Source organism: Gavialis gangeticus, unplaced genomic scaffold, assembly GCF_001723915.1.
Source record: "Gavialis gangeticus isolate Ggan-Ray unplaced genomic scaffold, GavGan_comp1, whole genome shotgun sequence".
NCBI lineage: Eukaryota > Metazoa > Chordata > Crocodylia > Gavialidae > Gavialis > Gavialis gangeticus.
In genome coordinates, this window is record NW_017729004.1 from 35,497,701 (window position 1) to 35,513,562 (window position 15,862).

The following is a 15,862-nucleotide window of genomic DNA, read 5'->3' on the forward strand; positions in this document are numbered from 1 at the left end:
TACATGTGACCACACAAATGTCCCACAAAGCATCTCAAATATGATCTCAAGGGAGCAAGCTGCCATTGGCATGTCAAAGAACCTTGTGCCCATACCGAAGTGACTTTATAGACTGACTGAATCAGTTTCTGATCAATGCTTTCTTCTGCCTGACTTCAGACTATCATGGCTAACTATCTATCTTTGCAAAGTAAACTTTGTACAGCAAATTAATACTGAGCATGGAGGAAAGAACTGTGGTTCCTTGTGACCCACACCGATACCTTTGCAATTCCCCAGGACAGAGCCAGGGTATTATGGGGTTGATGAACTGGGCTAGAATTGGTAGCCCTTTCTTTCTCATGATTATTGACCTGCAGCTGGGGCATTGTAAAGCAAATGGCAGAACTGCACTTTAACGTCAGAGTGTGTCATGCCAAAGATATTATCATCCTGAATGCTGAACAAAAAACCCAAGCCAGCAGACATTAAAATCTCAGCTGTGTGCCACAATGAAGGGCCTAGCTTTAGACAACCAATCCTTTCTATTGGATGTGACCTTGGGCTGATATTTTTAGCTGCAACTCTGTTGGTATTTGGTTGATTTAATTTTATTTCATTTGCTTTGACTTAGAATAATGCAGCCCTTCCTCTGTCCAGGCATGCATTGGCTTCTTGGACCCATTGCATCTCCAGGACCCAAAAAGACAAAAATGGGCAAAACTGTCAGTCTCCTGCTGGACAAGAGGCTGCAGTGACTCAGTAAATATGTTTAAATTATTATTATTTGTCCTGTGAATTAGGGTGTGGGACTGCTGAGCAGAAGAGAATCCTGACCAGATTTAAGCTTTGATTTCCAGTGATTACAGGGTGCAGCAAATACTCAGGAAGAAGTGATTCAGTGCACTAAGAAACTGGCTGCTAGGAGTAGGCTGCAAAATAAACAATGAGAGCTACTAAGGGAAATGGAGGCTTCCCCACAGAGGGAGCATATGCCTAAGATTGTAAGGAAGAGATCCGTTCAGTGCTAGCTCAGTCTATGCAGGGCCTACATGGTATTTCTTTAGCTCTCCCAAAGGTGATATCGTTCGGGAAAGCCAAAGAAATAAAAAAAAAAAAAAAGAAAAAAGAAAAGAGCTTTAAAAAAAAATCTGGAGGTCAGGGTAGTTACTCTTGTGATTTCTCAAGAGTAGGCCCTGATCTTCATCATCACATAAGAAAGAGGGAAGAAAGCAGGCATGCTTTTGACCCTAAAATGAAGCTGTAATTATATATATTAATGAAAGCTCTAGGAAAGATTGTGTATTGACATTTTTTAATGCCATGAACACTCTTGGTTGTAAGGGTAGAAACTTGCATTGTATGTGTGTTTTTTACTTGGGGGGATAGCTTATTTTTTGGTCCATGTCTCCTGAGAATGTATTTTTACTTAAAAGGTGACTGTGTCATCCTCGGCGTGTGTATCGTGCCTGGCACCATTAGGATGTGCAAAAACTGAAACAGCTAAGACAGGTCAAAAAGCAGTATGTGGTTTTGCACGCTCACCAAAGCTGCTGTTAATACAGGAAACTTTTAAAGACAACAGCCCAAAGGCATGCACTGGATGGGTGGGTGGGTACACACGTATCCAGTGCAGAGGTGTGTGAGCCTAGGTGTATGCACTGGGGGTGGACGGGTATACATGTATCCAGGGCACAGTTGTGTGATCCCAGGTGCTGACCAGGTGGGTGTACGTGTGCCCAGGGCAGAGGCATATATGCTCAGATCCATGCACTAGGGGCGGGCAGGTGTGTGTATACCCAGTGCAGAGACATGTGCTCTTAGGTGCGTACACTGAGCAGGTGGGTGTGCATACATCAAGTACAGAGGCATGTGCACTCAGATGCATGCACCAGGGAGGTAGGTGTGTATGAGCCCAGTGCAGAGATGTGTGAACCCAGATCCATGCACTGGGGGAGGGGGGTGGGGAGAAGTGTACGTCTATCCAGTGCAGAGGTGTGTGAGCCCAGGCGTGTGCATGTGTATCCAGTGCAGAGGTGTGTGTGCCTAGATGCATGGACTGGGGAGCCGTATGTGTGTGTACCCAGTGCAGAGGCCTGTGCACCTAGATGCATGCACCGGGGGCAGGCAGGTGCGCATGTACCCAGTGCAGAAGTGTGGCTATCCAGGTACATGCATACAGAAGGTAAGCATGCATTTGTGCCCAGTGGAGAGGTGTGTGTGCCCAGATGCCTGCATCAGGAGGTAGTTCGCTGGGTACCCAGCCAAGAGGTGTGTGCTCCTGAATGAGTGCGCAGGGGAGCTGGGTGTGCACATGCCCCATGCAGAGACTTGTGTGCCCAGACCCATGCAGTGGGGGCAGGCAGGTATACACGCACCCAGTGCAGAAGCACATACATAGGGAATGGGGCTGGGTGCACGTATACTCAGGGCAGAGGTGTGTACACCAAGCAGGTTGGTGCGCATGTACCCAGGGCAGAGGTGTGGGTGCTCAGGTCCATGTGCCCAGGGGAACTCTAGGGGTGGGTGTGCTGGAAGGATCCTGCCTGCCCATCCACCTATGCTTACCTCTGCCTGCTGGAAGGCATCGGTGGTGTAGGTGCCACCACCACGGTAGGCGATGGTGGCTGAGTAGAACTGCTGATCTAGGAATCATTCTTCTTTGTCATGGGTTCTGTTTACCATTAGAGAGAGATCCTTTCTGACACTTGGTCTGCAGATTCAAGCTTCGGCTTTGACCGTCTTTGAAATCGTCACCCAGTCATATGAGGCTATTGGTGCTGTATTTAAGTTACTACATTTAGCAGATATAACTTATTACATACCAAGATAAATGCAATTTAATTGCTTTTCTGAGTAGAACAGCTCTTTAAATTGGTTTTATTGTCTATTACAAATTGATGTATGCTTAATAGATATTTACACTCATATACTGGGCTAATAGTCATGGATGGCATCAAAACATTATCAGTTAAATCCACAGTGTCTAACTCCTAGCACAGCTCCCTCATTATATTCAAGCAACCAGCTGATACTAGTGCAACTTTATTAAAAACAATGGATTTCTATCACTATACTTTCAAACGGGTTTTTGAAAGTTATTAAAAGTTTTAAGTTATTCTGTTTTCTTATTGTAAGCCACCCTGAGCCTTTGTTGGGAAGGCTTATATATTTGCTTATATCAAATAAATAAATAAATAACATAGGACTTGGCCTTTGATTTGAACGAGAGCTGAAAAGGAGACACTGGCATGGTGAAACCAATTGCCATATGGCATATTTGTGAACACTTCCAGCATATTGGAACCCCTGTGTCCCTTCTGAATACTTACATTTGTGTTTCATTTCTGCTCTTGGTTCTACAGTTGGTACAAGGAGGGGAATACAGCAACTGAACATAAGCACCTTGCTTCTACTTTCAGGGCCCTTCACTGACTCTTGCCGCCTGACTTACCACCCCCCATTCAGAGGGTCCCTTTCTTCATTTGCTTTGTACCTAGCACAAAGGCATTGTGAGCCATAACAAGGGTCCTAGGTGCTACTGTCATACAAAATGGTAATAATAAATAATACTGCTCTCAGAAAGTGAGATTTCCTTTACAAGATGTTTTTTCTAAGAGCAGCAAAGTCTTCTGTTATCCTCCGTTGGTTCTTTTAACCTAAATGGAAATCTTTTCAATGCTACATGTAAGTCTTGCATTGCAGGTGCAAGGCAGAGAGAATGACAAGGATGGGATATGTCAAGCATGTGTTCCACTTGTTCAAAGCTCCTGCTGGAGGAAATACTTGAAAAGGAAAACTACTGCAAAGGGGGTTCTCTTGGGGATTACCTGTTTTATGTTACACAAATACAAAGACTGCCAGCTATTCAAGCATTCCTGAGCTGTGATATCCACTCAGTGTTGGTAATGCAAAGGAGAGAAATATCTCTTCTGGCTATAAGCACCAGGATTTGGATTTCCGGACAGAAAAAGCAGATTGTATTTTGGAAGGTCAGTGCTGCCATTTATCCGCTCCCTAGAAAGCATTTAAAAGTCACCTCAGTTAGAAGGAAATACCTAGGTGCCCTTTCCCCCCCCCCCCCTTTCAGGGGTTGGGAGTGAAAGGAGTGGGGTTTTTCAGCCCTATTCAGGTACTTACATTCATGTACTTATGCTTCTTGGCTAGGGACAGACAGTCAAAAAGCCTGAGCCTATATTGATTCAATCTTTGCAGGTTAGTCAACTTGGGTAGGCTAAATCCACTTTGCAACCAGACAGACATCCTAGAAATTCAGGCACATGCCTGCAGTAGCTCAGGCTAGAAACTGGGGGATGCTAGAACAGCCCTCCCTTCCCTTTCACAGTACTGAGCTGAGGGAGGGGGTGGGGGTGGCCAGGCCTGCAGGATGCTCTGATTAGCCAGGCAGGTAATTGATAACAGCGTTTATCACCCCTAACTCAGTGTTCAGGTTGCTCTGCTGTATACCAGAGACTTGTCTCCTGTCTGGATAGGGGCAGATTGAAGGTGGGGGAGGGAGGGAGAGGGATGGAGTGGTGCAGTGGTATAGTTGCACCCCACTTTGATTCCCGCTCCACCAGAAGTTTAAAACAAACTGCCAGGCAGTGGAAGCAGTGCGAGACTCAACTTCATGTCTCATTATAATCTATCTGATTCCTTCTAAACACTTCATTCCACAGGTGTTAACAATCCTCTCTCCCTTTTAATGGTCTCAATGTTCCATTAATCAAGCTCTACTTTCTTCAGCAATTTTGCTGTTAGCAGCTACTGGTAATGTTAGCTCTATTTTACAGCCCTGCAGACTATTTTCTAACTCTGGCTAAAAACATTAACTGAGTTGTGGAAACATTAACTTGGGTGAACGTTAATTCAGGTATGGAAATAACTTTCAGTGAAGCACTGGATGCACTGTCAAGGTGTTATATGTGATGATGCACCCACCATCTCCACCCCCTTTTTCAAAAACCTGGATTCACCCATGTGTCTGGACATCCCAGGATCTAGCAGAAGAGGATGCAGCTTGTTTCAGTGTTTCCAACTTGAGTGCCTTTATAATGAATATATTGTAATCTATGAAGTTATTCCTAAAGCTCCTGGAGCTTCATGATGAGTGAGAATGTCTGATTTCATTACATGCAAAAGGTACGATTTTAGGCCTCATGGTTGTGGGGTAGAATCTAGAAAATATGAGCTCAGTGCCCCTTACAGACTCAAAACTCAAGAAGCAAAGAAAGGAAGCCAGTATCCCAGGGGTGGGCAATTATTTCAGCTGGAGGGCCACTTAAGTTTTGGTGAGGTGTTAAGGGCTGCATACACAATTTTTTTTAAGAAGATATAATTTTAACAAATTATAGATAAAAATAAATGATATACTAAAAATCAAATCTATACTATAACATATTTTAATTTTATTTAAATCCTCCCCCCCATTTATGGTTTTTAGTAGTGTGTATAGAGGTGATTATAATAGCTCAAAATAAAGCTTACTCTTGTAGACTGGGTGGGGGCTGCATGTTGGTGTGGAGGTACATGTGTGTGGGGGGGGACTGCCTGTGCACTAGGTTCCAGAAGCTGGCTGGTGGTAGGAGGAGAAGTGAGGGCAGGTGGCACATGCAGCAGAGCTCCCTAGGGACAAAGGAAGTGCAGGTGTGGCCTGCCCCCACCAGCCAGCCTGCAGCTGCCCACACAGCACCCCTTATGGGGCTGAGCCCTGCCCACTCCTGCCTGGAGCAGCCTGCACCATGTATCCACCTGCACCTGCTGGCCCTGGTCCTGGTCCTGGCCCTGGCCTCAGCCAGGGCGCACAGCTTCCCAGTGGGGTTGCTCCTGAAGTGGCTGCAGCTGCCTAGGTACTGCTCAGCTTCCCTCATCTCTAGTGGCTCCTCCTCCTCCTGCATTGCTTTAGATGGGGAGAAGTTGCCCTGGGAGGCTCTTGCTTCAGCGTACAGGCCTCCAGCTCCACCTTCCGTGCAATCTGCCTGCTCAGTGCCAGGAGCAGCCAACTACAGGTAGTTGGGAGCTGGAGCTTTGCATGCTGGGCCAGGAGCTGTCTGGCTGCAGCCTCCCCCCACCCTGGAGTGGTGCAGCAGGGGCAGGGGGAGGAGATACTGGAGAAGGTGTGGAGCTGAGCAGTACCTGCCTCACCAGAAGCAGCACTGCCAGGAAGGTGTGCAGGCTGGTGGGGCTGGGGCTGTGGGCAGGAGTGGATTGCTCTGGGTGGGAGCAGGCAGGCCTTGGCCCCATGCAGACTGCCGTGAGGGTACCTGTGGGCTGTATTTTGCCCACCCAATTTAGATTCTTAGTGCTTTGGGGCAGAGGTTCTCTCTTACTAAATGCTTGAACAGTGCTTAACATATTGGGCTTTGATTTTAGTTAAGGTCTCTAGGTGCTACTGTTAAATAAATATTGACTAATAATATAATAAGCCAGCGTGAGGAGGACAGTGGATTGTCTGTACAACTGCAAGCTAACCAGCAGGGTGACAGGAAGAAAATTATTCATGTCATTAGAGCCTGATTCAAGAACAATGTCAGCCTTCATTAAACTCTGCAAATCCCTCATCTTCAAAGGGAGGAGGGCTACAGGCCAGATACTCAGCTGGTGCAATCAGCAAGCTCCATTAGAGTTCAGTGCAGTCAGGATGATTTATACCAGCTGAGGACTTGAACTCACTGCCATAGAGAGCTAAAGCAACAAAGGGACTTGGTGCCCAAATGCTGCAATATTTTCAGCGCCTGGTTCTCAAACTGTGTTAAGTGCTCCCTGTGTAATACATAGGGAGAGTCAGATTGTTACAGAATGGATCCAAAACTACCCCCATGAACAGGGAGCCAACCAAGGCCACCATGCTGCCTACAACTTGTTAACCAGGAACTGCTGAGGACAGGGTGCGTCTAGATCTCAGTATCTCTGAGTCTTAAAGACTTTATTCTGAGCACAAGATAGTGCCTTGTCCTTGGGGTCCACAGACTGGGATTGTCTCCTGAAGGTAGGCATCTACCACCCCCTTAAGTCTGATAACTGTGCAAGAGTCATTCTTTTCATGTGAAAATACAAAACTGGAGAAGGCACTGCTTTTCCTTTCCTTTAAACTTCATCTACAACAGCTAGAGCACTGTCCAAGAGGCATGAGAACAAAGTTTGGTTCCCTCTGCCTGGAGAGAGAGACTTGCATCTCCTGGGAGAGTACCTTAATTATCAGGCTACAGACTACTTATGCATAGGGACACTCCCAGCCCTTCCTCTCCCACTGGGCAGAAAATAATTCAAGACTCACTGAGGTACAAAGAGATGGGAAGCATAATGAGATTAGTGGTTAGCTCCTTGACCTGGGGTGGCAGAAGATCAGCTTCCTTAGAGCAGATGCCAAAATCTAGGTCTCCCTCTCTCAAGTGGGTGTCTGCTTGCTAAGCTATTGTGTAAAAAGGGACACCAGCATCACCACCACTGTGGCCTCCTGGAGGGCAAGGAGAGAAAAATGACTTGACGAGGACTGGCTTGTGAGGGATACAAACCAAAATGGGTACAACACAGTGATAATTAAATGGAAAAGTGTCTGTGGAAAGAAGGAAGAAACCAGGCAATAAGTACACCCCATGTTCAGGGAGTTACAAGGCACTTTGATGTTGCTGAAAGCACATTTTGATAGAGTCTAGATGCTTTGTGGATTATTGACTCTCAGGGTACTTGAAATGCCTGCAGAGTTTGCCCACCCACAGCTGTTATAATCACTTTATCCCAATACAAAATAGGAGATATTCTATTCAAAGGAGGGAGGCTTCATTATGAAGTCAGTGAACTGCAGGGAGGCATTTTGAAGTTGTTGTTTAATGCTGATATAAATCAGTTTTTATCAATAGGCAAGTAAGAATAAAATAATATGACCTGGGGGCAGTTCGTCATGCAAGATTGAGAATTTTAAGTGTTTTTTAAAGCATTTCCTTCTGCAAATGTTAGGAATTAACTGCTGTGACTGAACCACCTTAGAAATGTGGGAAGTGCAAGTGTTAGCACAAGGAGTCTCCTGTATCTGACAAAGTAGTATGTTGCATATGAAAGCTCATGCCTCTGAATCAGTTAATCTCTAAGGTGCTACTTTGACCTGCCTTCTGTCAGTTTTCAGTAATTCCAAAGGCACTGCTGATGTTGTATCCAGTGACTCCAGATTAAAACTCTTTCCTTTCTAGACAAATTAGTGAAATCTTTGACAAAGCTGGCCAGTGAATGTGCCAGAGCACCATGCTTGATTTCACTTACTAGTCTGATGAGGTACAAGTTTCCATTTACTCCATGCAATGTCTGTAAACCCCTGACCTGGCTAAGGAGAGCAGTGGGGGAAGGAAACAAGGGTTCATTCTGTATCCACGGGCAAGATGACTTCAACAGTAAGTTTTCAACCACTGTCAACAAAGTACCTTATGTTTATCAAGGCAGATTTTTTTCATTATATACACAGGTATATGTTTTTTAAATATAAATGGTCATTTGAGAGTCCACAATACTGCTTTTTACATATGTCTATGAAATTTCTGGAAACGTTTAGTTTGTATACTGTGCTGAAAATTCTCTCAAATGAAGTGTGAACCGTTTAGATTATTTGTAGAACCCTTTAGCTCCTTCTAAATACACTCCCTTTCTTTCAGCTAAGAATATCTTTGTGTGTAATACAACATTATAAAGTTATAATCTTTAGTTTGTGCTTGGGGTGGTAGGGAAGTCCAACCAATTCAAACTGGACAAGAACATTTGGAACTTCTGAAAATCTGAAAATTTAGAAAATATGAGAAGAGGGATGGAAAAAGAGGCAAAACACTGTACATGCTGCTAGACTGCACTGTAAAGGCTCATCAATTTTAGAAGTTTGAGCTGGATTATATATAAATGCAGTGGCAAGGATGATAGGAGATGGCCCAGCAGAGAACACTTGTCTCTCATGTCACTAACCCTCTTGATGATGAAGATAGCATCTGATACATCACAGTAGATTGCTTTTGGTCTGCAGTTATAAGCAAACAGCATAGGTTAATCCTGCTCTCAGCTGCACCTGGTGAATTCCATTAAAGATAATGAGGCTGCATAAAAATATATGAGAACAGAATTAGACCTCATGCTTTCCTATCCATTTAAGGCCTGATTTTGCTATCTTTGGCACTTGCAAAGGGGTCCTCGCAGAATGAAGCCAGAGTGGCAGGGCTGGACTCCAGGCTACAGTGGGTGCACTGCACAATGTCATTTGGCTTTAGAGGCCTTTCTAGCGATATTCTCCTTCATTTGATAAGGGAGTGCTTTGGAGCCAGTGAGCTCTCCAGAGGTAGAAAGAGCTTTTAAAGTCATCACTGCCTTTGGAATAGGACATTATTTAGAGTCTGCCTGTACTAAAGAATGTGCTGGGCTTTGATACAAATGCTCTCACAAATCTGAATGTGTGGCAGTGAGTGGTGAAGGGAAAGTCTGGAGCAGAAGTTTAATTTCTGAGAAATGTGAATCAATTAAAAAAAGTACTGGAAAAAGAAAATCCCAAGCTTCAAAGCCTTCCCTCCGTGGGTGCTGCTGAGTCTAAGATCATTAGGTTTGCCACTAAATTAAATACTGTAGTGGGATCCCTGCTTAGAAAAACAGTGCGCCAGGGCACAGCAGGGGCACATTTTTCAAATAGCCTCGCACTATATGCGAGCAGATCTGTTTGCGTAAGATAAACTCCATGTTGACCTGTACCAGGTAATGCACAATGTGTGTCGTGGAGAAAACTATTAGGCCTGCGCAAAGCGGTTAGTATTGGCTTCAGATTCAGCTGATTTGGGGGACAGTGATCTGATTTGGTGATTCGAATCGCTGTCCTGAATTGATTCAGCTGAATCCGATTTGGAGATTTGGCTGCTGCCGAATCTCTGAATCGAACAGGCCCCATCCCCTGCCCACTCCCAGCCCTGTCAATAGCTGCCCTGCCCACCCCAGTGAGCTGGCACTTGAAAAGAAAAGAAATCCCTGCCCTCCCTGGTTCCTGCCAGGCAGGGGTGATCCCTGCTGCCCTGCGCTGTGCAGGGGGCTCTGATTCTGAACTCAATCATTTGGTGGTCGCTGCTGCCTAAGTTGCCCCATATTTCTACACTCCCCACCACATCCTCCTCATTTGTGAGCAGCGGATCAAGAAGAGCACAGCTCCTAATTGGCTGCTCCAGCACTTGCACCAGGAAGCTGTCTGCAACACTCTCCAAAAACTTCCTGGATTGCCTGTGGATTGCTATATTGACCTCCCAGCAGATGTCAGAGTGATTGAAGTCCACCATAAGAACCAGGAGCTGTGATCTGGAAACACCTGCTAGCTGTCTGAAGAAAGCCTTCTCCTCCCTGCCTGGTGATTTATGGCAGACACCTACCCACAACATCACCCTCGTTGCTCTCTCTCCTCTGACCCTAACCCAGGGATTTCCACAGGCCTGTCTCCAGTTTCAGACTGGAGCTCTGAGCAATCATATGGCTCTTTTACATAAAGTGCATCCCCTCCTCTTCTTCCCTGCCTGGCCCTCCTGAACAGTTTGTACCCATCCATGACAGTGCTCCAGTCATGCGAGCTCCCACCAAGTCTCTGTTATTTTAATCACGTTCTAGTTCCATGACTGTCTAGGACCTCCAATTCTTCCTGCTTGTTTCCCAGGCTCTGTGAATTCACGTGGACACATCTGAGGTAATTAACTGATTGCCCTACTTTCTCAGGAAGGATGAGAAGGCCTCCTCTGTTGCCCCCTCCTGCTTGTGCTTCCTCCTGGTCACCTGCTTCCCCACTACCTCAGGGCTTTGGTCTCCATTTCCTAGTCAACATAGTTTAAAGCTTTCCTCACCAGGTTTGCAAACCTGGCTGCAAAGATGTTCTTCCCTCTCTTCATCGGGTGGATCCCATCTCTTCCTAGCAGTCTTTCTTCTTGGAACAACATCCTGTAGTCGAAGAAGCCAAAGCCAAGCTGGTGACACCATCTGCACAATTGTGCAGTGATCTGCAGGTGCATCCACTCCTGCCTGTGCCCTCCCCCTTAACCAAAAAGATCAAGAGAGGAGGAACTTGCCTTCATTTTCCATGTATATTTGGTCCTTGCAGTAGTATAAATTGGTTGGGGGAGGGATGCTGATTCAGAGGGTTTGCCAGAATAAGAAACCCCAGGGAGCCTGTATCTGGGCAGCTTGCACTGAGGCAGCAGCAGCCTCAGCAGGAAGAGGTAAGCGCTTTATTCTAATTTCCCACAATGTGCCATCTTCTCCCGCTTTGCAGAAAGGTGGTAGTAATTCATGGGAGTTTGTGACTATAACTGGCCTGAGAGTGCAACCCATTGAGAAAAATAAGGACATGAAACACCAGAACTAAAACTCCTATGACGCACTGTGGCAGCATTCCCAAATTGCAGTGTATTGGATTGCAGCTCACCACGTCTAATGAAAAGTTTTATATAATCATATAGCCAATTTTCCATTTTTGAACAACCTGATTACATGATACTATTTGCTGTTAGTTTGCCTGGCTTTGGGTTTGTCTGAGATCACCAAATGTATCACATCTGTGCCACTGTCTGTCCTAACTTAAACAATTTTGAAAAATTAGTTTCCCATAGATGATCCTTGCTCATGTTCCAGCTCATTAACCAAACATTATCTTCCCAAAGGCATTGGCATGAGAGTCTCCTCAAGAATAAGATGAAATGTAATCGAAGGTGGAGGAAAAAACATACCACTTACCAGCTAAAAGGGAGAAACAAAGCAAGCAGCATCTAGCTGTAGCATGACCACTCCGGGCTGTACTTGCTTACCTCTGTGAGAGGTACATGGTTGTGGTGGGGAGGTAGGTGAGACATATATCTATGGAGAAAAACTTTGTAAAAGTCCCAGAGGAAGCTGCTTCTGGGTCATGGACTGTGTCTGTCTTGGGATTCCCACTACTGTAACATGGTGGTTTGTTTTGTGTTCAGCTGTTGTGGCTGTTGGCACTGAATTCACAACCCAGCCCTGATGCCCTGCTCCAGGCAAACACAGCCTTCAGACCGACCACAACTCCTCTGGTTGATAATAGGCAAATTTTGTTGATCCACAGTGATAGGAAATGCGAGCAATGCAGGCAAAGCAAGCGAGATGGTTACAACATACATTACCCAGATTCCCCAGTACCCAGAATATACACAAGACGAGCGGTGCGTCCGGCCGGTACATAAATGCTCTGGTGGCCTCTTCTACCTGGAGCAGTCCCCCCACCCCTGACTCCCAGCTCTCTCTCACGCACGCACCCCTGGTGTCGCCTCCCCCAGCTCATCACACCCTCCAAGTGGGTTCTGAGACTAGGAGCCCCCCCAGGCTGGGCCCACATCTCTCACCACCGGGGTGGGCATGGGGCAGGGCTGCAGTGTGGTAGTTGCCCCCAAAGCTGCGGCTCCTGCCAGCAGGTCCCGTCCCATCCCATCCCATCTGGCAGCTGGGTGCACAGGATGTGAGATTTGTGGGAGGGATGTGCAGTTTGGAGAGGAAGGTTTGGTGGGGGTGGGGTTTGTGGGTGGGTGTGTGGAAGCAGAGGAGGAAAATGGCCCTGGCTGCTTTGCATAGGGTCCTGGGCTGCAATCCAGAGGAGGGAGTATTAATGACTGAAGGACAGACTGGTTAGTACTATCCGGAGAAGGAAGAGGCTATGCCAGAGCTGGCTGCAGGTGAGACCAAGCCAGCACATTGGGAATGGCAATGGGGAAACTGAGGCAGATTTGCCACAGTGCCCCATGTAACTGCGAAGAGGCGAGAGTGGTTAAAATTAATATTAACCTGTGCTACTGGCACTGGGATCTGAGGCCCCTCAAGAGGGATGTGAGGTTGAAGATTTCTTGCATTAGATGTTTGGTGTAGACTTGGCCTTATTTACTTTGTTTATTCCAGAAGGGAAGAGGATGCAAGTATGATTTGACCAGTCACGTCCTGAACCACGCGAATCTTGAAGAACAGATTGAAGTGGCAATGCTGCGACATCAGTTTTCTGAGGAAGGGGTGAGTCTCCCTACAAGTCTAATCACAGATTCAAGCTCATTTTATTGTGACTGAATTGAAATTGAGCTATTTTTTCCACTACTTGTGTACTGGGCACCTACAGTCGTAAAGATATTACTGTACTTAAATGCAAAATTTGCATTTTTATCTCCTCTGATGTATGAAAGGTGGTAAGTGAGAGACTTCCTCTGTGCCACGGGAAGGTTGTTGTTTCTTTCCCATACATTCAGAAACACAACCAATGCTGATAGAAGCATTCGTCCCTAACATGGGACCTGATATTGCAAACCCAAGTAGCCCTCTTGTGTTAGCCCGTTACTCACGTACATGGGATTGGGTCCTGGATGGAATACCTCCACTTTTGCATGATAAATGGAGCGCACATTATCATGGCATGTTCCTCTCAAGTAATCCTTTTATTCCTTTTTGAATAATCTACTTTTCTGTTTTGCTATGCAAATCCATCTCTTAAGTATGTGTGCTGCAAGTATCTCGGGTAGTTGAAGGCAATACTGCTTTTTGTTTTCATTGCTTATCCATTTATTCAACAGGTGTATTTTTAGATTATGTACCCTCTATGCAGCATATCACCGTTCAGTTCAGAACAGATTGTATTAATCTCTTGGATTTGTTTCTTTTCTTTTCTTCAGCAGCTGTTTGTTTAACATACTTTCGAAAGGTTGTATAGGAAAGCCTGCTGAACAGTAAATGTATTGGTTTAAAGGGCATATTTTTGTAGTACTGTACTACTGCTGATGAACCTTGTGATATTGTTTAGATACTATAATAAACTGCATTGCTTTCAGTGAAGATGATGGGTTGGCAGATAGCCATCAGAAAAGGAAATTTAGAATGGTCTCCTGGTGAGCATCTTTAACTGTATTTAGAACTCCAGCATGTGGTTGACATTCCCAGTTATTTCCATGGCAAAGCCAGAGGTAAAGGCTTCCTTTGAATATCTCCATGCAGTTTTGTAAAACACCAAGCTTGTCATTTTAGAGGCTGCTCCTGAGGATTTTTATGCTCTAGTTTGAACATACTTTTCTCTAAAGCATTTCAATTCAAACAACAAAAACAAACGCAGAGTGAGAAGCTTCTAGTCAACTCCTGGAAACTTCAGTCTCTTGACACTGGAAAATATCATAGCACTGAAGGCAATCTATGGGTGCTTGTACATATGACAGGGGTTTAATCCCCAAGGTTGCATTCTATGCCCTGTAAATTGAAAGGATGGGTTTTTAATTGAAAACCACTGTTTCGATTTTTCATGTTTCCACATTATGGCTAGGGGCCTAATCCTTTTTTTTTTTTTTTTTTTGTGTTGTTGTTGGAGCCTGCCCACAGCTGGGGGCAAGCAGCCCCGGAGTTGTGGGGGGCACTGGTTCTTCCCTTCGTGGCAGTGGCACCCCCTGGGACTGCCTGGGAGGGCTGCCAGTGAGCCGGGTGCTACCCCAGCCAGCTTGGGGTTGGGGAAGAGTTGGATCAGGCTGGGTGCAGCTTCTGAGCTGGGGCAGCACCCAGCCCACTAGCAGTCCACCCAGGCAGCTCCAAGGGGTGCTGCCACTGGGGAGGGAAGAACCAGGGCCACCCGCAGCTCAGGGGCCATCTGGTTTGCTGACAGCTTATTCCCCAGCCATGGGAGAGGTGGGCAGACTGCTGTGGGGGGAAAAAAGGACCGGATCCCTCTCCCTTTCTGCTTTCAGTGGGAGAGGGATCCGAAGGCAAAAGCAGAAAGGGGCCCAATCCTTTTTTTTTTCTGTGGCGCCTACCCACCTCTCCCATGGGTGGGGGGCAAGCTGACAGCTGCAGTGCATCTTTGCAAATTAAACTGCATTTGGATGTAGTTTAGTTTACAATGATGCAAAGATATTTAAACCCCCCAAAACTCTTGAATGTGTACAATGTGATGCCATTAAGCCACACAAAGTGACATTTTCATCTTGTGTACATGTTAATGTCATCACAGGTGCCCCATGAAAGCAAGTGACTCATGAAAGCAAGTGACTCAGTGTTAAGCACCTGTGTTTTTTAAAGGAGAGAGGGAGGGGAGAGTCTTATGGGGTGGGGGGAAGGAAATCAAACTCCTTGACCAACTCTAACATCAGTCCAAAACTTCATGAGCAACAAAATTCATAGGCCCCAAACCCCTCCCCACCTACCCAAGTTTTATCTACACTTTCCATCTGTGGGCACATTTGAAAATCCCCCCCACTTTCCACCCCCTGCTTTCCCAGACAAATCTCAGTTTCTAAATGTGGGGAAAACAATATATGTGCAAATGATTCAGGTCCAAGGATGTGGGTGGCTTCTAAAGCAAATCTGTGTATGGAGTTTATGTGCATCTGCCTCCAAGCAGCACAAATGAGCCTACACACAGATCTTGTGAGATCTTAACACAAGACTTTTTTTATTCTTTAACCAGCATGTAAGCAAAGTCTTTTGGGGGTGGGGAAGGTGAATTAAAAGTTTAATGTCAGAATTGTTTGGCAGATTGAAGGAGGACAGGATCTTCAGATGTGAACCTACTAGGGAAATGGAGGGGTCTTGATAGTTAATGGTATTAGGTAGAGAATAGTTTTGACCATGTGCGGAACGTTTTGGTGGGGCAAGGAGGGGGATGCAAATCCATTCCAGTCAGTGGCTCTGTTCCCCACATCTGGATCATGTAGGAAGAATGTTTTGTCAGTCTTCTTCCTTTTTTTTTTTTTTTATAATACTGAAGCAACAAGTCAAACTTTCTTCTGATGGTTGGGCCCTCCTACATGTGGCCTCTTGTGTACAGATGTGTTTTGGAGATCTTAATGGTTAGATCATTTTGAGAACGGAGAAAGGAAGCCTTATTTTTCACTGACTGTGACTTCTGTTGGACATCCAG

The 15,862-nt window shown here is 45.7% G+C and overlaps 1 long non-coding RNA gene across 1 annotated transcript in view; it reads left to right on the plus strand.

The window, feature by feature from the left end:
- The first annotated feature begins 562 nt into the window (after positions 1–562).
- LOC109291288 overlaps positions 563–15,862 on the plus strand; it is a 358,390-nt gene continuing 343,090 nt past the window's right edge. Inside the window, exons 1-2 of the long non-coding RNA XR_002095802.1 lie at positions 563–741; positions 12,880–12,987. This is a non-coding gene — a long non-coding RNA (uncharacterized LOC109291288). The remainder of the gene's footprint in view (positions 742–12,879; positions 12,988–15,862) is intronic.